This window comes from Chlorocebus sabaeus, chromosome 20 (genome assembly GCF_047675955.1).
Source record: "Chlorocebus sabaeus isolate Y175 chromosome 20, mChlSab1.0.hap1, whole genome shotgun sequence".
Taxonomy (NCBI): domain Eukaryota; kingdom Metazoa; phylum Chordata; class Mammalia; order Primates; family Cercopithecidae; genus Chlorocebus; species Chlorocebus sabaeus.
In genome coordinates this window covers 28122923-28149838 of record NC_132923.1, presented here as the reverse complement: position 1 = coordinate 28149838, position 26916 = coordinate 28122923, and positions in this window count along the sequence as shown.

Sequence of the window (26916 nt, the reverse complement as noted above, 5' to 3'; positions counted from 1 at the left end):
TGCCAGCCAGAGGCAGAAGGCACCAAAACCTGCAGAGATGCTAGTAGTGCCAGGGGAAAAAGCCTGGGTCTCTGAGTCACCACATGCAAGAAGCCACCTGCCAATCAAGCACTGGACCACAATACAGATGAGAAACAAACATCTGTTATGTAAAGCCATTGAAATTTATATAACTAGCATTACCACAATCAATTATCTGCACCAATCCCCCCGCCACCCCGGGTCCACCGCCCATGTACACAGAGCTCCCAACTACTGGCAGATATCCCATGGGAAAACAGACTTGTATATATCACAGTAAGAAACTCCTAAAAGTTACTTAGAAGTCTCATTCTGAAATATGATGGACAACTAAAGATCACAAGAAAGAAAACAAGCAACATAAAAGAGAAAGACCAAGATAAACAGTATTCGTCCTAAGAAAAGAACAGAGATTATCTATGGAATAGAAAAAATTAAATTTTTAATTAGTGATCTCGGAGACATTTGAAAAGATACTGCTTCCAAGAAACTACGACTGGATACTCCTACACCCTATCCTGACTTCACACACACAAACCAAAATAAAAATCCAAAAGAAGAAAGAGTTCTTGGAAATTAAGCATATAATTGCTGACATTTTAAAAATCAGAAGGGTTGAAAGACAGCCTAGAACCTCTCCTACAACATAAAGCAAAAGATGAAAAGAGAGAAAACGTCAGAAGAAAGATGAAACAAAGAGAATAAATCCAGAAGATCCTATATCCAGCAAATAGAAGTTCCAAAAAGAAAAAAACAAGGAATGAAATATCTTTTAAAGCTATAGTACGTATGTGGGTACACACACACACACACACACACTATATATATATATATATATATATATATATATATATGTCTCATCAAGAGTTAAAGAAAGATGTAACTATTACCAGTGAAGGGTGTAAATGAGTGCCAGGCAAAATGAATGAAAAAAAGATCAACTAGACACCACATTATGAAATCTTGGAACATTAAATATTAAGAGATTTTTAAGTTAATTAATTAATTTCTTTACTGTGGTAAGAACACATAAGACCTACCTTCTGAAAAAAGTTTAAGTTTACAGTACTATTAACTGTAAACACAATGCTATACAGCAGACCTCTAGAACTTAATCATCTTGCATAACCGAACCTTTACACCCACTGGACAGCCCTCTCCATTTCCCCCTCCCTCAGTCCCTGGCAGCCACCATTCTACTCCCTGCCATAGAAATGGACAACTAGCTTATTTCACTTAGTGTAACGTCCTCCAGATTCATCCGTGTTGTCACGAATGACTGGATTTCCTTTCTCATGACTGAATAATATTCCATTTTATGTATATACCAAAGTTTCTTGATCCATTTATCTATCAATGGACATGTAGGTTGTTTCCATATCTAGGCTATTGTGAATAGTGTTGCAATGAACATGGGAAGACTCTAGAGAGGAAGAGAACAAAGGTCACCTACCAAGGAACAATAATACACCAGCATCAAGCTGCTGCTTCTTTTTATTTTTTCTGCCAAGACAGGGTCTTGCTCACCTCAGCTTCCTGCACAGCTAGGACTACAAGCATGAGCCACAACACCCAGTTTTGGTATTTTTTGTAAAGATAGGATTTTGCCATGTTGCCCAGGCTGGTTGTGAACTCCTGGGCTCAAGTGATGCTTTCACCTCAGTCTCCCAAAGTGCTGGGATTATAGGCGTGAGCCACCGTGCCCGGCCCAAGCTTCTTATTAGTAATACTCCATGCTAAAGACAGTGGAACAATTCCTTCACAGTTCTTAAGGGAAAAAATGTTTGAATATAGAATGTTGTACTCCACCTAACTATAAATCAATGTGAAGGCATACTAAAGACATTTTCAGATTTTCAAGTACTCAGAAATTTCATCTCCCATCTGTTTTTTCTGATGAAGATACTTTCGGAGATATTCCAGAGAAGTGAAGTGCAAACCAACAAAAAGGAAGATATGGAATACAAGAAAGAGTAGAACTCGCTCAGAAGTAGAATGAAAAGTCATTTCGGAATAACAGCTGTGCATGGGGTTTACAGAACAATCTAAATCAGAAGAGGGAGTCAGTGGGTCTCAAGTATAACATTGATACTATCTTCAGGAAGAAAAATGAAATGTAGTTTACACAAAAAAATAGCATGACCGTGGAAATAGATGATATCAGTGACATGGCGAAGAAAACATGTTTCTTCTCTCAGCAAGATTAAAGAAAGATAATTGGAAATTCAGGGGAAAAAAAACAAGAATTATATAGAAAAGTCAAGATAAAAATATGAAGCCAGCTAAAATATGGCACAATTTTCAGCAATTTCTGTAATTATAAAAGAGAATTTATTTAATTTAGACTCTAGAATATTTTTCTTCAAAGAACCCAGAGGTCATGGTCTTGGACCTATAAAAAAAGAAGTGTAATTTTGGCATATTATTTGCCTATGAAATGAATATTAATTAAATAGTCATAATAACATAAATTGGGGGGTTATGTTGATTTTTAACTCCCAGAATCAAACTAAGCAATACATAAAAGATGGGTTACAATAAAGAAAGAAGTTAGCATTAACTCTGAAAACATAAAAACAAAAGTCTAGGCCAGACCTGATGGCTCATGCCTGGAATCCCAACACTTTGGGAGGCCAGGGTGGGCGGATCACTTGAGCTCAGGAGTTCAAGACCAGCCTGGGCAACATGCTGAAACCTCATCTCTATACAAAATACAAAAATTAACCAGGCATGGTGGAACTTGCCTGTAGTCCCAGCTATTTGGGAATCTGAGGCAGGAGGATTGCTTGAGCCCAGGAGGTGAAGGTTGCAGTAAGCCAAGATCGTGCCACTGTACTCCAGCCTGGGTTATAAAGCAAGACTCTGTTTCAAAAGTAAAATATATATATATATACTTGACAGAATATTATGGTAGGTGGAAGGGTAGAAGGTGGAAGAAAGGAGAAAAGGGCCAATAGTCTCATCAGCGTATCTCCAGAATGTGACCTCTTCTCACCAACTCCACGAGTACCTCCTGATCAGTACTACCCGTGTCTCTGTCTTCATGACTGTAAGAGCCTCCGACTACTCCCCTACCTCCCCCTATGCCTTCCTACAGTTCTCAGCATGGAAGCTATACAAATCCACAAGTAAGACCGTGTCACTCCTCTGCTCAAAACTTTGCAATGGCTTCTCATTGTACCCAAAGTAAAAGCAAAAATTCTTTATATTGATCCACATGGCCCTATATCATCTCACCCTGTTATCTCTCTGACCTCATCCTCCACCACGCTGCCCTTTGCTCACTCTATTCTAGCCCTACTAGCCACCTGCAATCCTTGAATGTGCCAGGCACACTCTTTCCTTGGGGCCTTTGCTGTTGCCTCTGCCTGGAACTCTCTTCCCTAAAATGCTCGCGTGAATAATATCCTCCTTGCCTTTGTGTCTCCTCAAACGTCATCTCTCAGTGAAGTTAAATCTGACCACCCGATTTAAAATTATTATCCCCACTTTCCAGACTCCTGAACTATCTTTTCCTGTCTTCCTTTTTTTCTATGTTGAATGTATCGATGTCTACTATATAATTTCTGTATCTGAACAACCCTACCCCCAACTACCATGTAAGCGCCAATGAGCCTGAGAGCTCTGTTTCGTTCACTGAGCACTTAGAACAGTGCCTGTCACCATAGTAAGTACCCAATAAATAATCATGATTATATAAATACAGCTTGGGCGTCAAGAGGTATTATATATGGCTGATGGGACAAAAACTAGAGGTTTCAGTGTATTATTTAAAGGTATAAAAGCAACCAAGAATAAAACTATAATAATAACTATCAAAAACTGGGAGAGGGTAGCTAAATCCTTGTTTTTATTATAGAGAATAAGTACAACACATAGAAATAAAGTCTTGAAAGATACACACCAAATTACTTGCAGTTGTAACTTTGCAGGAGGCAGTTTAAAGGAATAAAGGGATAAAAATCAGTGATTAAAATTTTAATCTTGGCCAGGCACGGTGGCTCATGCCTATAATCCTGGCACTTTGGGAGGCAGAAGTGGGAGGATCGCTTGAACCCACGAGTTCAAGACCAGCCTAGGCAACACAGTGAAACCCTGTGTCTACAAAAAATGAAAAAATTAGCCAGGCACAGGGGCACACTCCTGTAGTCCCAGTACCCAGAAGGCCGAGGTGGGAGGATCCATTGAGCTTGGAAGGTCAAGGCTATAGTGAGCCATGGTCACACTACTGCACTCCAGTCTGGGCAACAGAGTAAAACCCTGTCTCAAAAAAAAATGCAATTTTTTTTTAATCAAAAAAGGGAGGTGGTTTTCCTCTGAAAAGTGGGATTGGGAAGTGTGGCAGACAGCTGTTGTTTTTCAGTATAAACTCCTCAGCACTACCTTATTTTTACTATGTATACATATTACTTTGATGAAAATTAAAAGACAATAAATTTTATTTCTTTTTTTTGCTAATCAGCTGACTTTAGAAAACACATTTTTAAAGAAGCAAAGGAATAAGCAGTTCTAGGTTCACTCTAGTACGTAAACAAACATCCAATAGATTCCCCAAAGTACCATACCTTATAACTGAGATGACGTTGGCCTTGGAAATTTCAAAGCTGATGTTACCAGTTGATCACTATGGCTATAAAAATAAAAGGAGATATAATAACATTAAACATTTGGTTTTAGGCACTTTAACTCCCTGATATGTACCTGTATGGATTTCAAATTTTTCCTCTATTACCTAAGATAGTCACTGTTTGAAAGCCAAGGCCTCCTCTCCCATCCATCTGTTATCTGCCAGGGGATTAGTATAGTATTTTAACATTTGATCTTATTTTCTCCCTTCTGGATCGTGTGGATTGGCTTCGCCATTGTATGAGTTTGCCAAAAGCAAGAGTAACATGCCAAACCAAACATCTGTCACTAAACTGCAGATTTATTATTTTTACCTAAAAGAATACTTGCTACATCAAGAATACTGTAGTCATTAAGCCAGATGAGGCCCCAGGCCAGGTGGATGGTGTGACCACGGACACCAAGGTCTCAGAGAACACCCTGCTCTTCCCAATCACAGAGCCCTGAAGGACCCAGCCTTTCCTAGTGGAGTGCTGTCAAAAAAGACAACTAAGAGGAAAGTTCTGATGAGGGGATATGCAAATCTACAACGAGTTATTTGAGTCACTTTTATAGTTTCTACAAAATTTAAAGACTGAGACTAAAAATGGCCCTCAGCCACTTATTCATTGGTCAGCCCATCTAATATAAATGCTCTTCCACAATCCCTAGCAAGCCAGGAGTGGGTAATAAAGACAGCTTTTGGCAAGACCTCAGGTGAAAGAGAAATTCTGATTCTCAACACTCTATCCCAGGAGGGTAGGGAAGAAAACAGGGAATTAATACCAAAGGACAGTGTTTCTATATCTCCACAGCATATCTTTAGGATGGGAATCAGGCTGTTACCTAGTTTCAAAGATCAACTTACAATAGCAAAGGTAAGGTGACAAGTCATTCAAGGTATTTAAAACATAAGTACTAAAATTTTATCCGTACATGTATGTGTGTGCTTTTGAAAAAAAAGGCCTGTATTGCAGTCCCCACTGGATAAATATATTTTTTACTAAATTTATTAGACATACAACAATTTTAGAAGACATCTGTCAAATACAATAACTTTAGTTTTAGAACTGTTAACATTATGCCATTTATTTTCTAACAGTGTTTATTATGCAAGGACTGATTGCCTATAATTACCTAGACTCCCCCCACACCATTATCTAAAAGAGTGGGACAAAGGATCAGAAGGTGACCAAGCAAAACAAGTACTTTGTTTTAGAGCCTTTACATTTCAGAAAAATCACTCCCGTGATGCTCAGAGCTTTCAATGCTATTAAACCACAGACTTTTGGCCAGGCACAGTGGCTCATGCCTGTAATTCCAACACTTTGGGAGGCCGAGGCGGGAGGATGGCTTGAGTCCAGAAGTTCAAGATCAGCCTGGCAACATAGTGAGAACCCATCTCTACAATTTAAAAAATGCAAAAATTAGCCAGACATGTGCACACACTGGTAGTCCCAGCTACTCTAGAGGGTGAGGTGGCAGGATCACTTGAGCCCAGGAGCTTGAGGCTACAGTGAACCATGATTGCATCACTGCACTCCAGCCCAGATAACAGATAACAGCCCAGATAACACTGTCTCTAAAAAATAAAATAAAATGCATAGCTTTTAAAGCATCAGTAACCAGGAATCTCTATTAAGATTGCATACCATTCTTGTCCCCCTCAACCTCAGTCATCTCAATTCCATCCAGACATCCAAACCAGAACCCTGGGAGTGATTTTTGTCCTCTCCCTCTAGCTCGGTCTCCGTATCAAATCATCCCCCACAAAGCCCTGTTGAATATCATTCTAAAATACATCATGAGCTTTTTCACACTCTCTGGTTAAAGGTAGTCCAAGTCAACACTGTCTTACATTGGGGCTTACATTGGGGCTTACAATGCTACAATCAGAATTTTTAAATAAAAATAGTAGCAAACACCTTATAATCCTTATTATGGGTCAGGTACCCCTCTAAGTGCTTTAAATGCATTAGCTGATTTATTCTTCTCAATAACCCTATAAAGCATTCTAGCACCACTTTAAGATGAAGAAACTGATGCACAGAGAATTTAACTGACTTTCCCAACATCACACAGCTAGCAAGTGGAGAAGCCAGCTGTCCCCTCCTCACTGACCCTTTGAATTCACACCTGCCATCCTCTGGTCTGATTTCCACACAGCAACCAGTGTGATTGTTTAAACAAGTGACTTTTATACAGAACCAGAAACCTTGAAGTGAGAACAGAAAACAACTTCTATTCTTTTCTTCCCAAGAGCCTGATCAAACCGGCTCTGCAGGACAGGTTCTTTCCTGGCGCCTGGGGCAAGTCCCTTGACATTTTTTTGGTGCTCTCAGTTAATACAAATTCTCTTTTAGTCACAAATAGTCTCATTTCAATAATAAAAATGCCTAGTTCAATGTGTTGGTTGAACTTCTGAACTTCATTACAGTTAATACTTTCTCCCCACCACCCATCCAAATCCCAAACCTGCTTGGGCTGGCAGCCTTTGTGGTGGGGTTGGCTCCTCTCTCCTGGCCTCCTCCTCTTCATTGTCTCAGCCCTTTCAGCCAGCCAAGGTTGGCTGTGGCAGTGGCAGGTGTTTAAAGCTGACTCTTGCTCTCAGGACTTTTTTTTTTTTTAGACTCTGGCCATTGCAGGTGGCCGTGGCAGGTGGCAGGTGTTTAAAGCTGACTCTTGCTCTCAGGACCTTTTTTTTTTTAGACAGAGTCTCGCTTTGTCACCCAGGCTGGAGTGCAGTGGTGCGTCGGCTCAACTGCAAGCTCTGCCTCCTGGGTTCATGCCATTCTCCTGCCTCAGGCTCCCGAGTAGCTGGGACTATAGGCGCCCGCCACCACACCTGGCTAATTTTTTGTATTTTTTAGTAGAGACGGGGTTTCACCATGTTAACCAGGATGGTCTCGATCTCCTTTATTTTTTTTAAACGCAGCCTAGATAGTCCCTGTAAATTCCTCTGATTGGAGCTCACTGAAATAGGCAAAGCCTCGACCTTAGCTGGATGCTTACACATCCACTCCAGCCCCACGTTCAGCTTGACATGTGAACTGAATCTGAAGACATCTGCAGCCTCTTTCTGCTAAGGTTGTCTGGTGTGGGCAGAAGGTCTCTTAAGCATGATTCCCTTTTAAATGACCACATGTATATATTCCTGCCAAGGATTTCATACCTTGGAGCTGCCAATGAAACTCTCAATACCAGTTAACTTTCCAAATGCAGTTTCTTACTTTGATGACAGTAAGCTATTTACTAGGTATTTCTGTGACCCATGGACTCCATAGGCTACAAATCAAACCTTCCATATGGTCTCCTTGGAGCATCCCTCACTAGCACACCTGAGGCAAGGTAAAAATACCTGTCCTACCAATCTTTCATGGGGTTGTAGGGAAGACACGATGCATTGGAGATTCTCTCAATGGGAATTTTCAAATCTCAACTATCTCCTTGGCCTTTTCAATTTTAGTTCCTATATAGCCTTAAGATAGGCAAAAGAATGAAGATCCACAGAAGTGGTTTCAGCATCTCTTCCATAGTTCTGCTATAGATGATCCGACTCACTGCACTTTGAAATGTGGGGGTAATTAGGCCCTCAGCTGCAGTGAGTCAGGAAGAGTCCTATTTTAACATTCTGTTAGAAATACTAACCACATCATGCCTTTCCATTGCCATTAGCATTAAATGCTAAAAAAACATTAATCATACTATGTCCTTCCACTGCTATTGCTATTAAATGCTAACTCTTTACCATGTTCTTTGTAGCACTGCATGATATGGGCCTTGCCTACCTGTCTAGCCTTGTTTCATAACTCTCTTTTCCAGCTTCAGCTGCATGGGTCTTCTTGCAGGTCCTTGGATTCTCTAAGCTCTTTCCTACCTCAGGACCTTCATACATGCCTAGAACATTCTTTCTCCTACCACTCTTGTCCTCATTTGTTAGGTCTCAGCTTAAATATTATCTCATAGCAAAGGACTTTCCTGAAGTATTATAGCTCTCCACCCCCAGCCAACTATTCTCATTCATATATATTATTTTACTTTACAGCATTTACCACAAATTGTAAATATGTGATTGTGTATTTTCAAGTTTATGGCCATATGGCCAGAGACTGGTTAATGATTTACCAAATTATTTCTGCTTTCCTCCTGGACATACAGTTGAACTACATATCCCAGCCTCCCTTGTAGTTAGGTACAGCCATCTGACTGTTGTAGTCAATGGAATGTAGGTAGAAAAAGAACACTTCTAGGCCTGGCCTGTAAAATCTTGCCATGTCTGATCCCCCATTCTTTTTTTCCATTCACCAACTTAATAGAGAAGATTCAAAAGGCCCAGAAGAGCATAGAATCACAAGAGGAAAGTGATCTGAGTTAGTGCTTAGAGGGGAGAGTCCAGTATAGTCAAGACATCAGCAGCAGCCTCACTGGACTATTGTTTGAGCAAAAAAACAAACTTTTATTAGGTTAAGTCATTGAATTTTCTCTTATAGAAGTATTCAAGCAAGTAAATTGAAGAAAGAATGACAGAATTAGATTACCACTATATTAAACCCTAATGAATTCACGAATCTAGACAATGATCATCAATGGCTATTATTTGTGATGGGAAGAGGAAGCTTTGAGAATATTCACAGATATTAAATATATTTCATTACATCCTGGGCTCTCTTTTCCTTCTTTTGTTTTTTCAATTTTTATTTTAGATTCCAGGGTACACACACAGGTTTGTTAGAAAGGCATATTGCATGATGTTGGGGTTTGGAGTATGATTAAACCCATCACCCAGGAAGTGAGCATAGAACCCAATAGGCATTTTTTCAACCCTTGCCCCCCTCCTTTCCCATTCTTGTATTTCTAAGTGTCTATTGTTCTCCTCTTTATGTCCATGTGTACCCCATGTTTAGCTCCGACTTGTGAGAACATGTGTTATTTGATTTTCTGTTTCTGCATTACTTCAGCTGCATCCATGTTGCTGCAAAGAACATGGTTTCATTCTTTTTTATGGCTGCATGGTACTCCATGGTATATTAGTATTAATGCCACATTTTCTTTATCCAATCCACTGTTGATAGGCACCTGGGTGGGGTCCATGTCTTTGCTATTGTGAACAGTGCTGCAATGAACATACAGGTGCATGTGTCTTTTTGGTAGAATGATTTATTTTCCTTTGGGTATAAACTCAGTAATGTGATTGCTTGATTGAATAGTAGTTCAACTTTTATTTCTATGAGAAATCTCCAAACTGCTCTCCCCAGAGGCTGAACAAATTTGCATTCCCAGCAACAATGTATAAGCATTCCCTTTTCTCCATAGCCCCACCAATATCTGATATTTTTTGGCGTTTTAACCAAACCCATTCTGACAGGTGTGAGATGGTATCTCATCGTAGATTTGATTTGTATTTCTCTGACATTAGTGATGAGCATTTTTTCATGTTCATTGGCTGCTTGTATATATTTTTTAAGAAGTGTCTGTTCCTGTCCTTTGCCCATTTTTAATGGGGTTGTTTTTTGCTTGTTAATTTAAGTTCCTTATAGATTCTGAATATTAGACCTTTGTCAGATACATAGCTTGCAAATATTTTCTGCCATTCCCTAGGTCATCTATTTACTCTGTTGTTAGTTTCTCTTTCTATTCAGAAGCTCCTTGGTTTAGTTAGGTCCCACTTGTCAATTTTTGCTTTAATTGCAATTGCTTTTGAGGACTTAGCCATAAATTCTTTGCCAAGGCTGATGTTGAGAAGGATATTTCCTAGGTTTTCTTCTATAATAGTTTCAGGTCTTACATTTAAGTCTTTAATCCATCTTGAGTTAATCTTTGTATATGGTAAGGGATAGGGGTCCAGATTCATTCTTCTGCATATGGACAGCCAGTTATCCCAACACCATTTATTTAATAGAGTCCTTTTCCCATTGCTTACTAGCTGTAGATGTGTGGCTTTATTTCTGGGTTCTCTATTCTGTTCCTTCCATTGGCGATTTTCTATTTTTGTACCAGTATCATGCTTTTTTTAGTTACCGTAGCCTTGCAGTACAGTTTGAAGTCAGGTAATGTGATGTCTCTGGCTTTGTTCTTTTTGCTTAGGATGCTTTGGCTATGTGAGCTCTTTTCTGGTTCCATACAAATTTTAGAATAACTTTTTTTATTTCTGTGAAAAATGAAGTTAGTAGTTTGATAGGAATATTGGACTCTTTTCAATTTATATTCACCTCCAGATGATCACATTTGGTCCCAGGCTTTTAATACATCTAACCATTGACAACTTCCACATTTTTATCTCCAGAGCTATTAATTCCAGTGAAGTTCTGGATTTCTATATTCAACTGCCTCCTCAAAGTCTCTACTTGGCTGTCTAAAAATTCCTTAAGTTTAACATGTACACAACAGAACTCTTTATTTCTCTCTAAAAACCTCCTCCCACAGTCTTCCACATGTGAGCAGATGAATCTAAGCCACCATCATATCTCATCCAGTGATAGCTGATGTCCATATAATGAGTTCTTCACACAACATCTAGGGTGAGTGAACTTTTTAAAATTCAAATCAAATAATGCCACTTCCCTGTTCAAAACCTTTGTACACTCCAATACACTCAAAAAAATTCAAACATTTTTTCATGGCCTCCTGCTTCTTGGCTGCTCTGACTTCCTTTTCTACCACACTTTCCATTGCACACTCTTCTCAAATCTTCTTATTGCTCCTTGAAAGAAGCAAGCTCATTCCTGACTCAGGGCCTTTGTATTTGCTATTTCCCTGCTTGGAACTCTGTTCTACCATCTACTTATGGCTTTGTGCTACACTTCATTCAGATGTCCTTGAGAAGGCTTGTCCAGTCTATCAAAACTAGCACCTTGCCTCCTCCCACTGTCCCTGCCCTGACTCTTACTCTATTTTATTTTTTTCATTGAAGTTATTACTATTTGATATTACATATTTGCTTCTTTGTTTAAATATCATCTCACTTGCCAGAATGGAAGCTTCATGAATGCAGGAATTTTGTTTGCCTTGTCCATTGCTGTTTCTTCAGTGCATAGAAGAGTCATTACCAATGAGTGGGAACTCAATACGTATTTGTTAAATAAACAAATTGATTAATGGATTATAAACAAGTGACCATAAAACCTTCCAAGTTCGACTCAATCACGGTTATGAGCCACATTTAGGAAACCCTGACATACAAGCATTCTGTCATTTATTGACTGGGTAATCTTGGGAGAGATGCCTGATCTCTCTGTACCTCCGTTTTTTCATCTGTATAATGGAAGAATAATATCATCTGTTTCATAGAGTGCGAGGCTTAAATAAATGAATACATGAAGTTCTTAGACTAGAACAATGCATAGTATAATACATTGTAGGTACTCAATAAATATTTGCTACATTATTATTATTACAGAATTCCAGATTTTCAGTGTTTTAAGAAAGTAAAGGGCCATTTTTCACATTAAAGGAATTTTTAAAGTCATAACCAATAAATATGTATTGGTATTTACAAATCAGGCCTTAACTGCATGAGAGGTAAGAAATAACAGAGAAACTCAGAATGAAAGTATTAAAAACCGCTTCCAATTACAAATCAATATGAAATAAAAATAATTCTGAAAATACGATGTAGTCATTCAGATTTGATTAACAACCAAAATAAATCAGTTTATATACAACTTTTCAGGAATATACCTACAGGGTAAATTAAAGGACAGCTGAATTCTTCAATACTTAATGTCACTATAATCAGCAAAGACAGATGGAGCCTTTTCCTCCTGCCCTTGCCCCCTCTACTCCACATAACCACTATATCCTTCTCTTACTAACAACTTCTATCTTGAAGGCAGCAACATGATTCATACTATAGCCCAGGCTTATCATATTAGGGCAAGACCAAAATACTTAGCCTGAAAACGGGGTTCCACAAATGAAGGTGCTTGATTAGCTAAGCTACATGTTAAGAAATCACTTCTGCACTAAAAGTAAAGCCAAAAATTGAAGCCAAACACTGAATAATTTTGATAAAACTTGCTTTTAAGTAAGTTGTTTCTGCATTTATCTCAGCTTCATTTCCTACACATCACTGAGAGGAATTTTTCCTCTTTTTATCATCCACAATTATTGTTCTGACATTTTGTTGTTGTGTTGGTTTGTCTGTTCATTTGCTTTCTTGCTTTACTTGCATCCTGATGGATTAAAAGCATCAGGGTGAGATTCTGCTACAATCTCCTTTGGCCAAACTTACTTGCCAAGCATGCAGCAGTCTTCCTGTTCCCACATAGCAACCTCCCATCTTTTCTTAGTATTTGGAAGCATGCCAAAGCAAGAAAATGATACTGGGTGTCTCAACATACCTTAAGATTTGGCCCTCCTGTCCCTCAAACAACCTAACAAACAAAACATAGCCTTTTACAGAGCCCACCACAGCTCAGCAAGGCCTATTGCCTCTGTTGATTCCACCTCTGGGAGCAAGCCATAGCTGAACAAAAGACAGCAGAAACTTCTGCAGACTTAAACATCCCTGTCAGACAACTCTGAAGAGAGCAATGGTTATCCCAGCATGGCGTATGAGCTCTGAGAACAGACAGACTGCCTCCTAAAATGGGTCCCTAACCCCCGTGTAGCCTAACTGGGAGACACCTCTCAGTAGGGGCCGACTGACACCTCATAAAGGCAGGTTACCCTCTGGGACGAAGCTTCCAGATAAAGAATAAGGCAGCAATATTTGCTGTTCTGCAATATTTGCTGTTCTGTAGCCTCTGCTGGTGATACCCAGGCAAACAGGGTCTGGAGTGGACCTCCAGCAAACTCCAACAGACATGCAGCTGAGGGACCTGACTGTTAGAAGGAAAACTAACAGAAAGGAACAGCATCAACATCAACAACAAGGACATCCACCAAAACCCCATCTGTATGTCACCAATATCAAAGACCAAAGGTAGATAAAACCACAAAAATGGGGAGAAACCAGAGCAGAAAAACTGAAAATTCTGAAAACCAGAGCACCTCTTCTCCTCCAAAGGATTGCAGCTCCTCTCCAGCAACAAAACAAAGCTGGACAGAGAATGACTTTGACAAGTTGACAGAATTAGGCTTCAGAAGGTTGGTAATAATAAACTTCTCTGAGCTAAACAAAGATGTTCGAACCCATTGCAATGAAGTTAAAAACCTTGAAAAAAAAATTAGACGAATGGCTAACTAGAATAAACAGTGTTAAGAAGACCTTCAATTACCTAATGGAGCTGAAAACCATGGCACGAGAACTATGTGACTCATCCACAAGCTTCAGTAGCCAATTTGATCAAGTGGAAGAAAGAGTATCAGTGACTGAAGATCAAATTAATGAAATAAAGCAAGAAGAGAAGTTTAGAGAAAAAAGAGTAAAAAGAAATGAACAAAGCCTCCAAGAAATATGGGACTATGTGAAAAGACCAAATCTACATCTGATTGGTGTACCTGAAAGTGATGGGGAGAATGGAACCAAGTTGGAAAACACATTTAAGGATATTATCCAGAAGAGATTCCCCAGCCTAGCAAGGCAGGCCAACATTCAAATTCAGAAAATACAGAGAATACCACAAAGATACTCCTCGAGAAGAGCAACCCCAAGACACGTAATTGTCAGATTCACCAAGGTTGAAATGAAGGAAAAAACGTTAAGGGCAGCCGGAGACAAAGGTCGGGTTACCCACAAAGGGAAGCCCATCAGATTAACAGTAGTCTCTTGGTAGAAACTCTGTAAGCCAGAAGAGAGTGGGGGCCAATATTCAACATTCTTAAAGAAAAGAATTTTCAACCCAGAATTTCATATCCAGCTAAACTAAGTTTCATAAGTGAAGGAGAAATAAAATCCTTTACAGTTAAGCAAATGCTGAGAGATTTTGTCACCACCAGGCCTGCCTTACAAGAGCTCCTAAAGGAAGCACTAAACATGGAAAGGAACAACTGGTACCAGCCACTGTAAAAACATGCCAAATTGTAAAGACCATCGATGTTACGAAGAAACTGCATAAACTAACAGGCAAAATAACCAGCTAACATCATAATGTCAAGATCAAATTCACACATAACAATATTAACCTTAAATGTAAACAGGCTAACTGCCCCAATTAAAAGACACAAACTGGCAAATTGGATAAAGAGTCAAGACGCATCAGTGTGCTGTATTCTGGAGACCCATGTCACATGCAGAGACACACACAGGCTCAAAATAAAGAGATGGAGGAAGATCTACCAAGCAAATGGAAAGCAACAAAAAGCAGGGGTTGCAATCCTAGTCTCTGATAAAACAGACTTTAAACCAACAAAGATCAAAAGAGACAGAAAGGCCATTAAATAATGGTAAAGGGATCAATTCAACAAGAAGAGCTAACTATCCTAAACATATATGCACCCAACACAGGAGAACCCACATTCATAAAGTAAGTCCTTAGAGACCTACAAAGAGACTTAGACTCCTATACAATAATAATGGGAGAATTTAATACCCCACTGTCAATATTAGACAGGTCAACGAGACAGAAGGTTAACAAGGATATCCAGGACTTGAACTCAGCTCTGCACCAAGTGGACCTAATAGACATCTACAGAACTCTCCACCCCAAATCAACAGAATATACATTCTTCTCAGCACCACATCACACTTATTCCAAAATTGACCACACAGTTGGAAGTAAAACACTCCTCAGCAAAGGTAAAAGAACAGAAATCACAACAAACTGTCTCTCAGACCACACTGCAATCAAATTAGAACTCAGGATTAAGAAACTCATTCAAAACCACACAACTACATGGAAACTGAACAACCGGCTCCTGAATGACCACTGGTAAATCACGAAATGAAGGCAGAAATAAAGATGTTCTTTGAAACCAATGAGAACAAAGACACAATGTACCAGAATTTCTGGGACACATTTAAAGCCGTGTATAGAGGGAAATTTATAGCACTAAATGCCCACAAGAGAAAGCAGGAAAGGTCTAAAATCGACACCTTAACACAATTAAAAGAACTAGAGAAGCAAGAGCAAACAAATTCAAAGGCTAGCAGAAGGCAAGAAATACCTAAGATCAGAGCAGAACTGAAGGAGATAGAGACACAAAAAAACCCTCAAAACATCAACAAATCCAGGAGCTGGTTTTTGGAAAAGATCAAGAAAATTCGGCAGACCGCTAGCAAGACTAATAAAGAAGAAAGGAGAGAAGAATCAAATAGATGCAATAAAAAATGATAAAGGGGATATCACCACTGGTCCCACAGAAATACAAACTACCATCAGAGAATAATGTAAATACCTCTATGCAAATAAAGTAGAAAATCTAGAAGAAATTGATAAATTCCTGGACACATACACCCTCCCAAGACTAAACGAGGAAGAAGTTGAATCTCTGAATACACCAATAACAGGCTCTGAAATTGAGGCAATAATCAATAGCCTACCAACCAAAAAAAGTCTAGGATCAGACAGATTCACAGTCAAATTCTACCAGAGGTACAAAGAGGAGCTGGTACCATTCCTTCTGAAAATATTCTAATCAATAGAAAAAGAGGGAATCCTCCCTAACTCATTTTATGAGGTCAGCATCATCCTGATACCAAAGCCTGACAGAGACACAACAAAAAAAAGATAATTTTAGACCAATATCCCTGATGAACATCGGTATGAAAATCCTCCATAAAATACTGGCAAACTGAATCCAGCAGCACATCAAAAAGCTTATCCACCACGATTCAGTCAGCTTTATCCCTGGGATGCAAAGCTGGTTAAACATACACAAATCAATAAAGGTAATCCATCACATAAACAGAATCAATGATAAAAAACCACATGATTATCTCAATAGATGCAGAAAAGGCCTTTGACAAAATTCAACAGCCCTCCACACTAAAAACTCTCAATAAACTAGGTATTGATGGAACATATCTCAAAATAATAAGAGCTATTTATGACAAACCCACAGCCAACATCATATTGAATAGGCAAAAGCTGGAAGCATTCCCTTTGACAACTGGCACAAGACAGGGATGCCCTCTCTCACCACTCCTATTCAACATAGGGTTGGAAGTTCTGGCCAGGGAAATCAGGCAAGAGAATGAAATAAAAGGTATTCAATTAGGAAAAGAGGAAGTCAAATTGTCCCTATTTGCAGATGACATGACTGTTCATTTAGAAAACCCCATCATCTCAGCCCAAAATCTCCTTAAGCTGAGAAGCAACTCATAGTACAAAATCAATGTGCAAAAATCACAAGTATCCCTATAGACCAATAACAGACAAACAGAGAGCCAAATCATGAGTGAACTCCCATTCACAATAGCTACAAAGACAATAAAATATCTAGGAATCCAACTTACAAGGGATGTGAAGGACCTCTTCAAGGAGAACTACAAACCACTGCTCAACGAAATAAAGGAGGATACAAACAAATGGAAGAACATTCAATGCTCATGGATAGAAAGAATCAATATTGTGAAAATAGCCATACTGCCCAAGGTAGTTTACAGATTCAATGCCATCCCCATCAAGCTAACAATGACATTCTTCACAGAATTGGAAAAACTAAAGCTCATATGGAACCAAAAAAGAGCCCGCATTGCCAAGACAATCCTAAGTAAAAAGAACAAGGCTGGAGGCATCACAGTATCTGACTTCAAACTATACTACAAGGCTATAGTAACCAAAACAGCATGGTACTAGTACTAAAACAGATATAGACCAATGGAACAGAACAGAGGCCTCAGAAATAACACCACACATCCACAACCATCTGATCTTTGACAAACGTGACAAAAATAAAAAATGGGGAAAGGATTCCCTATTTAATAAATGGTGTTGGGAAAATAGGCTAGCCATACGTAGAAAGCTGAAACTGGATCCCCTCCATGCACCTTATACAAAAATTAATTCAAGATGGATTAAAGACTTAAATGTTAGACCTAAAACCATAAAAACCCTAGAAGAAAACTTAGGCAATACCATTCAGGACATAGGCATGGGTAAGGACTTCATGACTAAAATGCCAAATGCAATGGCAACAAAAGCCAAAATAGACAAATGGGATCTAATTAAACTAAAGAGCTTCTGCACAGCAAAAGAAATGACCATCAGAGTGAATAGGCAACCTACAGAATGGGAGAACATTTTTGCAATCTACTCATCTAATAAAGGGCTAATATCCAGAATCTACAAAGAACTTAAACAAATTTCCAAGAAAAAAAACAACCCCCTCAAAAAGTGGGTGAAGGATATGAACAGACACTTCTCTAAAGAAGACATTTATGCAGCCAACAGACACATGAAAAAATGTTCATCATCACTGGTCATCAGAGAAATGCAAATCAAAACCACAATGAGATACCATCTCAGACCAGTTAGAATGGCAATCATCAAAAAGCCAGGAAACAACAGATGCTGGAGAGGATGTGGAGAAATAGGAATGCTTTTACACTGTTGGTTGGAGTGTAAACTAGTTCAACCATTGTGGAAGACAGTGTGGTGATTCCTCAAGGATCTAGAACTAGAAATACCACTTGACCCAGCCATCCTATTACTGGGTATATACCCAAAGGATTATAAATCATGTGACTATAAAGACACATGCACATGTATGTTTATTGCAGCACTATTCACAATAGCAAAGACTTTGAACCAACCCAAATGTCCATCAATGATAGACTGGATTAAGAAAATGTGGCACATATATACCATGGAATACTATGCAGCCATAAAAAAGGATGAGTTCATGTCCTTTGCAGGGACATGGATGAAGCTGGAAACCATCATTCTGAACAAACTACCACAAGGACAGAAAACCAAATACTGCATGTTCTCATTCATAGGTGGAAATTGAACAATGAGAACACTTGGACACAGGGCGGGGAACATCACACACCGGGGCCTGTCGTAGGGTGGGGGACTGGGGGAGGGATAGCATTAGAAGAAATACCTAATGTAAATGACGAGTTAATGGGTGCAGCAAACGAACATGGCACATGTATACCTATGTAACAAACCTGCAAGTTGTGCAGTTGTGCACATGCACCCTAGAACTTAAAAGTGTGTGTGTGTATGTATACATATACATATACAGGACATAGGCATGGGTAAGGACTTCATGACTAAAACGCCAAATGCAATGGCAACAAAAGCCAAAATAGACAAATGGGATCTAATTAAACTAAAGAGCTTCTGCACAGCACTCTTTAGTTTAGCACTCTGATAGCCTTTTAGAAAGATGGCTCTTAAGATATAAAGGAGAGTTAAAAATTAGTAAAGTTAAATATGCCATTATAATTATCATACTAAATAGGCCTACTGCATATTCCTACTGTAATTCTTTTTAGACTGAAAATGAAAAACCATAGATGTGGAGTAAAGTACTGCTTGAGACATTATGCCTTTTACAGACTCACTGGTAATAACAAATCTTCTCTATCCACCTATTGGAGAAAATGCTCCAGTAAAACAACTGTTAAACCCTTAAAAAAATTGTTTTAACCAATTCTACTGAAACCTGAATGTTCCTTCTTAGAAAGGTTGAATAAAAATTATGCTTTCCAACTGAGAAATTATATTTCATTTTATGACGGTAATTGTCTGCAGGCTATTTGTTTTAAATATATTAACCACATCAGATTTAATCTAGAAAGCTCTTCAATTTAAGTGTTCAAAAAGCGTATAAGCTAAAAGCTTAAATCAAGGCCATCCATGGATGGAAACTTTTTGTTGTTAAAGATAAAGATCTTTTGTGCTATTTTAAGAATCTCCTCATTGAAAGATCTTGAATGCAGTAAGAAAATCTATATACTTCAGACACTTGGCTAAACCAAGGTCAGGTTAAGGTTACAAGAGGGATTTATCCAACTCATCAGAGAACATAAATATACTTAAATAATAAAAGACACAACATTGAATATAAGTAACCCAGCTACTCAGATTACTATCACAGTGCAAAAATTCAAGATATCCCCAGTGCACTTCACATTTTCATCACTAGCATTAGTTAAAGTTAGTTGAATATATATATATATACATGTTCAACCAGAACGTAAAATATTTTTCTTCCCTACAGAGTATATTTTCTACATCAATCTAAATCTGTTTCTCTTCCTCCTCTTTTATGAAGATGTACAATATTGGAGACATTTTTACTTCTTCTTTTCCTTATTCTATCACTATATGCCATAAGTTGCCAGGTCTTATTGATTCTACTTTTACAATAACCCCTCGTGAGCCCCCTCCTCTCTAATCTCCTGGTAGTATCCTAATTCAGGGCCTCATAGCAACCTATCATCTGCATGGCTGTAATAAGTAGCCTAATAACTGGTCCCTGCATTTAGCCTCTCCCTACCCCAACATAACTTAAATACTTCTGCCAGATTAGTTTTCCTAATGAACAACTCTGATTTTTCATCCCCTTGCGCAAACGCCTTACATAAAGTCTAGACTCCCCAGCCTAGCATTTAAAAGCAGGATCCAGCCACAAACTATGTTTAAAATCAGATTTTCCTCTACTTTTTCACAGCTATTTTTTCCTTTGTTTTAACTCACATTCTTCTCCTCCCTAATTTCGTGCTTTCCTGCCTTGGAAATGGCCTTTCCTTCCTTCTCTGCTGTTGCAGATTCTACACTTCCTTCAAGGCTCAAGGTCTAGCTCAGTGCCACATCCTCTGCAAAGCCTTTTCTTAATGTCTCATTTGGAAGTAACTGCTTCCACCTTCAAAGTACTCTGGAGGACATTTTGAAAAAGCCTCTTTCTCAACTTTCTTCTGTTTCTTATTTTCTTTACCAACTCCTTAAGAAGACGATCCAACTCTTATTTGCTTTTGTATTCTCTAATTGAATAGCACTCTGATAGTGCAAAATAGCACAGCAATATTTGCATGCTGGTCAACTAAATAAATAATAGTTGAAGAAATAAATATGTGTATATCCAACAGGAGACAACATCGCATCAGTTTTATGTAAAAGAAGACATGATCTAACACATAGAAAAATACTGTACTTGATACTGTAGCTAGACATCAGCAAAAAACAAGTACATTGAAAAGGAATAAATATTTATACCTAGGTAACAGCATAAAAGAATCTTTTCTAAGAAAGATCTCGGAGTATTTACTTTAATCAATATATTCTATTGTAAAGCATGTGCATAGTTTTTAACGACCAAATATACCCAATTCTTTCATTTTCACTTTATTTATTACTAATACTAGGAAATGCTGATGATTTGGCTCTAGAAAGTTGAAATAACATTTGAAACATCATCAATTTTAAATATGGCCAAAGTGAACCCAGAATCTGGTAATTCATTTCCTGAAAAATAGAGTTAAAGTCGATGTTTCACTATGAACCTTGGAAATCATCATAAAATTCATTTTTTTTCATGTGTGCCTAGTGAAGTGCTTGGTCCATAAACACTCACCAAATATTAAATGAATCAATCAACAAATCAACAAGAGTGCTGATAGGAGTGTAGCTACTACCCTCTGAGTGATAATCCCGCACCAATACATTGAGCTGATAAACAGCTGCACAAAAACAGGTGCTCAGTAAATTTTTGTTGAGTTTAATTCATATAATTTTAGGGCTGGCCAGTCACAGTGGTTCATGCCTCTAATCCCAGCACTTTGGGAGGCTGAGGCAGGAGAATCACTTGAAGCCCCGAGTTCAAAACCAGCCTGGGCAATATAGTGAGATCTCCTTCTCTAATTTTAAAGATAGATAGATAAATAGATAGATATCATATACATAGAGATTCATAAATACATATAATATTAAAATATATATTTGAATGTATAAATTTATATATTTATATATTAAATGTACAAATATATAAATATATTAAATATATAAATATATATAAATATATAAGATGTATCTATCTCTGTATATTTTAATATATACAGAGTTCAAGACCATTTATGAATATATTCATAAATATATATGGATATACCTCTGCTATACAATATTTTAATATATAAATAGGTTTAAATATATAACTATATGAATATATATAAATATATATTAAAATATACAGATAGATACATATGTACATATGTATATCTATGTATACATTTTAGATAGATCATTTTAGATCTATCTAAAATGTATACATAGATATAGATACACATAGATATGTATATATATCTCTATACATTTTAATATATATTTACATTTATATATTCATATATGTATATATTTAAATATATTTATATATTAGAATATTGGATAGCAGAGGTATATTCATAGATATTTATGAATATATATCCATTTAAATCTATCTAAATATGTATCTATCTAATATATACATAGATATACATATATAGATATATATCTGTAGATATATAGATACATATGTATCTATAGTTATTTAATTTTAGAGCTGGAGAGGACCTTAGAGATGATATACCTTCTGGTTATTGCTCTCTCCTCTATGAGTACACAGAGCTTTTTGCATATGCTTATTGAAGCACAGGTACTAGCAAGTACTTAGTTTTCTTCAAGTTAAGTCCTTCAAGACAAAGATGTTGTGATGTCCTTCCCCACCTAGCCAGATGCTTGCTTGGCAGATTGTAGGCACTTGAATGCTTGCTAAGTGAGTGAATGAGAGTGAATCTAGACCTCTGCTATCCAATATAGCCATTAGCCACATGTGGCTATTTAAATTAGTTAGAATTAAACAAAATTTTAAATTCAGTTATCTAGTCACACCTATTGCATTTCAAGTGTTCAGTCACTACATGTGGCTAGTGACTACTATATTGGACAGAGCAGAGAATATTCCATTATTGCAGAAAGTTCTATTGGACAGTGTTGATCTAGACTATTTCCCTCACTTTGCAGAAGAGAATGAGCTCAGGGAAGTTATCACTTGCTCAAAATTAAACCATCAGAAGCAGAACTGAGATTAAAACTGGGAACTCCTAGATCAATAGCCACTGTTGTTGAGTCATACTTCTGATTCATTTCAGAATTCTAACTGTATGTAGCCTTAACTTAAAGCTCCATATGAGCTTATGGTATGATACTAGGGAAAACATCGTCTTTGTCTTATGATTGTCATAGAAGCGATTTTATTTTTGTATTTTACTCGATCAATTTGCATGTTTGATAAAAATATACATAACAGGTATAAAAATGTACCTGGAACTTCTGTACCTCTGGTATAAAAAGAAAAAAAATAATGCTAATTTTGGAAATACTTTCCAGGTATCTAGCTAAATAAAATATTATAGTATTCTGGTCTTGTGACAATTTACTTAGAAAATGCATAGCGTAGGCTCTGGTTGAATGTGCTTTTTGCTTTGGTTTTTTAAAAGCATTCCTCTTTGGTTTATTAATTTTTGAAAATTATTTGGATCCAAATCAATAGGTTACTTTTTTCAAAAAACAAAGGGGATTTTTAAAAATTGAAAACAAAGGCTGTATTTTAATACAATATCACCAGATATGTGACTGCATACCAAAGAACTGCAAGAAAATTGGTCTTAACAATAACAGAAAACATGATATAGTGCACCTCTAAGGAGATGGGAACCAGACTAACTGGAGAAAAACACACACCTCCCAACCATTTCCACATACACATATGTACAGGTTATATAAGCAAAGTAAATCAACAAATTACTAAGATTTTCCAGATTTGGAATTTAAGGTGTGTTCGGTTTAAATTCTTAAAAGATTTTCGCAACTGTTTTAGAAAGTATCAGTATTTTCTAAAATGCTCTTTCTTAGAGAAAGAGCCTTATTTTCCACAACTTCCATAAATGTGTGTTTCATAAAATTAGTATTTAGTATTTCCCAGAAAGAGAAATCCAGTTCTGCCTGGTGGGACAGGAATAATTATATGAGGTCAGGAAGTGATCATCCCCATAGCTATCCTAACATTAGAATGTGAAGGAGGCAAGGAAGAGGGGGCAAAATTGGAGTTGAGATCACCTGCATGCTATCAGTCTAGGGTTCTTAGGGATATTACAATTGCTCAAAGAACACTTTTTGATCCACTCTAGATATGTCTTGACTGGAAAGAAGTTATTGAATAAATATTGTGGTTTCTGATAGAAAAGTATATAATCTTGTGTTACTTTTAAGAATTACAAAGGCAATTTGCCATCTTTCCATAGAAATTTGAAAATTAGATGAAAAAGAACTAGTTATGAAAGAGATCAAGTTTTAGAATTAAAGGAGGTGCCTCAGAAAGTATCTGGTTCTTTCCTTGAAAGCCTTTATTCTCCTGTCAGACAGACTAGTAATCAAGATGATAAAATGTCAGTACTTAGGTATCAATAGCATCCCTATTCAACCATAGGCCAAAGAGAGAAGTTTTTTTTGTTGTTGCTGCTGTTTTTTTTTTAACTGTCATATTTCCTTTGATGTAAACTAAAAAACTTTTTGCGTTCTTTGTAGGTTCTGGATATTAGCCCTTTGTCAGATGAGTAGATTGCAAAAATTTTCTCCCATTCTGTAGGTTGTCTGTTCACTCTGATGGTAGTTTCTTTGGCTGTGCAGAAGCTCTTTAGTTTGATGAGATCCCATTTGTCAATTTTGGCTTTTGCTGCCGTTGCTTTTGGTGTTTTAGACATGAAGTCTTTGCCCATGCCTATGTCCTGAATGGTACTACCTAGGTTTTCCTCTAGGATTTTTATGGTATTAGGTCTAACATTTAAGTCTCTAATCCATCTTGAATTAATTTTCGTATAAGGAGTAAGGAAAGGATCCAGTTTCAGCTTTCTACTTATGGCTAGCCAGTTTTCCCAGCACCATTTATTAAATAGGGAATCCTTTCCCCATTTCTTGTTTCTCTCAGGTTTGTCAAAGATCAGATGGCTGTAGATGTGTGGTATTATTTCTGAGGACTCTGTTCTGTTCCATTGGTCTATATCTCTGTTTTGGTACCAGTACCATGCTGTTTTGGTTACTGTAGCCTTGTAGTATAGTTTGAAGTCAGGTAGCGTGATGCCTCCAGCTTTGTTCTTTTGACTTAGGATTGTCTTGGAGATGCGGGCTCTTTTTTGGTTCCATATGAACTTTAAAGCAGTTTTTTCCAATTCTGTGAAGAAGCTCATTGGTAGCTTGATGGGGATGGCATTGAATCTATAAATTACCTTGGGCAGTATGGCCATTTTCACGATATTGATTCTTCCTATCCATGAGCATGGTATGTTCTTCCATTTGTTTGTGTCCTCTTTTATTTCACTGAGCAGTGGTTTGTAGTTCTCCTTGAAGAGGTCCTTTACATCCCTTGTAAGTTGGATTCCTAGGTATTTTATTCTCTTTGAAGAACTCAAACAAATTTACAAGAAAAAAACAAACAACCCCATCCAAAAGTGGGCAAAGGATATGAACAGACATTTCTCAAAAGAAGACATTCATACAGCCAACAGACACATGAAAAAATGCTCATCATCACTGGCCATCAGAGAAATGCAAATCAAAACCACAATGAGATACCATCTCACACCAGTTAGAATGGCGATCATTAAAAAGTCAGGAAACAACAGGTGCTGGAGAGGATGTGGAGAAATAGGAACACTTTTACACTGTTGGTGGGATTGTAAACTAGTTCAACCATTATGGAAAACAGTATGGCGATTCCTCAAGGATCTAGAACTAGATGTACCATATGACCCAGCCATCCCATTACTGGGTATATACCCAAAGGATTATAAATTATGCTGCTATAAGGACACATGCACACGTATGTTTATTGCAGCACTATTCACAATAGCAAAGACTTGGAATCAACCCAAATGTCCATCAGTGACAGATTGGATTAAGAAAATGTGGCACATATATACCATGGAATACTATGCAGCCATAAAAAAGGATGAGTTTGTGTCCTTTGTAGGGACATGGATGCAGCTGGAAACCATCATTCTTAGCAAACTATCACAAGAACAGAAAACCAAACACCGCATGTTCTCACTCGTAGGTGGGAACTGAACAATGAGATCACTTGGACTCGGGAAGGGGAACATCACACACCGGGGCCTATCATGGGGAGGGGGGAGGGGGGGAGGGATTGCATTGGGAGTTATACCTGATGTAAATGACGAGTTGATGGGTGCAGCACACCAACATGGTACAAGTATACATATGTAGCAAACCTGCACGTTGTGCACATGTACCCTACAACTTGAAGTTTAATAATAATAAATAAATTAAAAAAAAAAAAAAAAAGGTAACAACATAAAAAAAAAAAAAAAAAAAAAAAAAAAACTTTTTGCTTGCCTGGGAATGTAATTATTCAAGCTCCTATGTCATTCTCTGATAATCAATCCTCAACAACTCTAGTCGAGTTTGGTTTTAGGCAATGGAAAATTAAAGCAAGTACTCGATTCAATTTTCTTAGAATATATGCATTTTTAAACAACCCAATATAGCAGTTTTTCCCAAAAATAAATGATGTATAGGGGTAAAAAGTCATGGACTCCTGATGTTGATTTAAATTATTGTAATTATAATGTTACCTAAATGTATATTACACATAAAATTAAACATCTTATAACTTTTATATCATTATAAAACAATATAAATTTATAAATTAAATACAATGTAATGTCCTAAACATACGTTTCAAATTAACAATATTTGAATGTTCACTTACTCAGCAAACATTTTTTTGAGGATCTACTCTTTTCTAGGCACACAGTATGTAATTCTAGCTGTTATAACAAACACATCCCAAATTTCAGTGGCTTAAAAGATTAAACGTTTAAGTGAATAAGCCAGTTACAGAAGGACAAATATTGTGTGATTCCATTCATAGAGACTCAAGGTAAAGGAGTGGTTTCCAGGGAATGGGGAGTTATTGTTAAATGGGTACAGAATCTCAGTTTTGCAAGATGAAAACAGTTCTGGAAAAGGATGGTGGTGATGGTTGCACAACAGTGTGACTATACTTAATGCCACAGAAATGTGCACTTAAAAATGGTTAACATATGTCATATGTATTTTTCCACAATCTTTTAAAAATAGTAATGTTTAAAACCACACACAGCAAATTAAATGCTAATTTCTCACTTACCTCACAGACCGATTTCCTGGTTATAAATTGCCAGTAGAGAACCAGGCAGGTAGAGTCTTCTCCATCTTCCACATCTGGCGTCCAGCATCATCCTTGACGTCAACATCCAGCTATCAGATGGGAGAAGAATGAAAGGGTCACATGTAAGAGGTTTTTATGGGTCAGGCCTGGAAGTTGCACACATTCTACTGGCTGGAAGTCAGTCTTGCAGCAGCACCTAATTGCAAGTGAGACTGGAAAAGATAGTGGAACTGTGTACTCAAGAAAACAGGTTTGGTG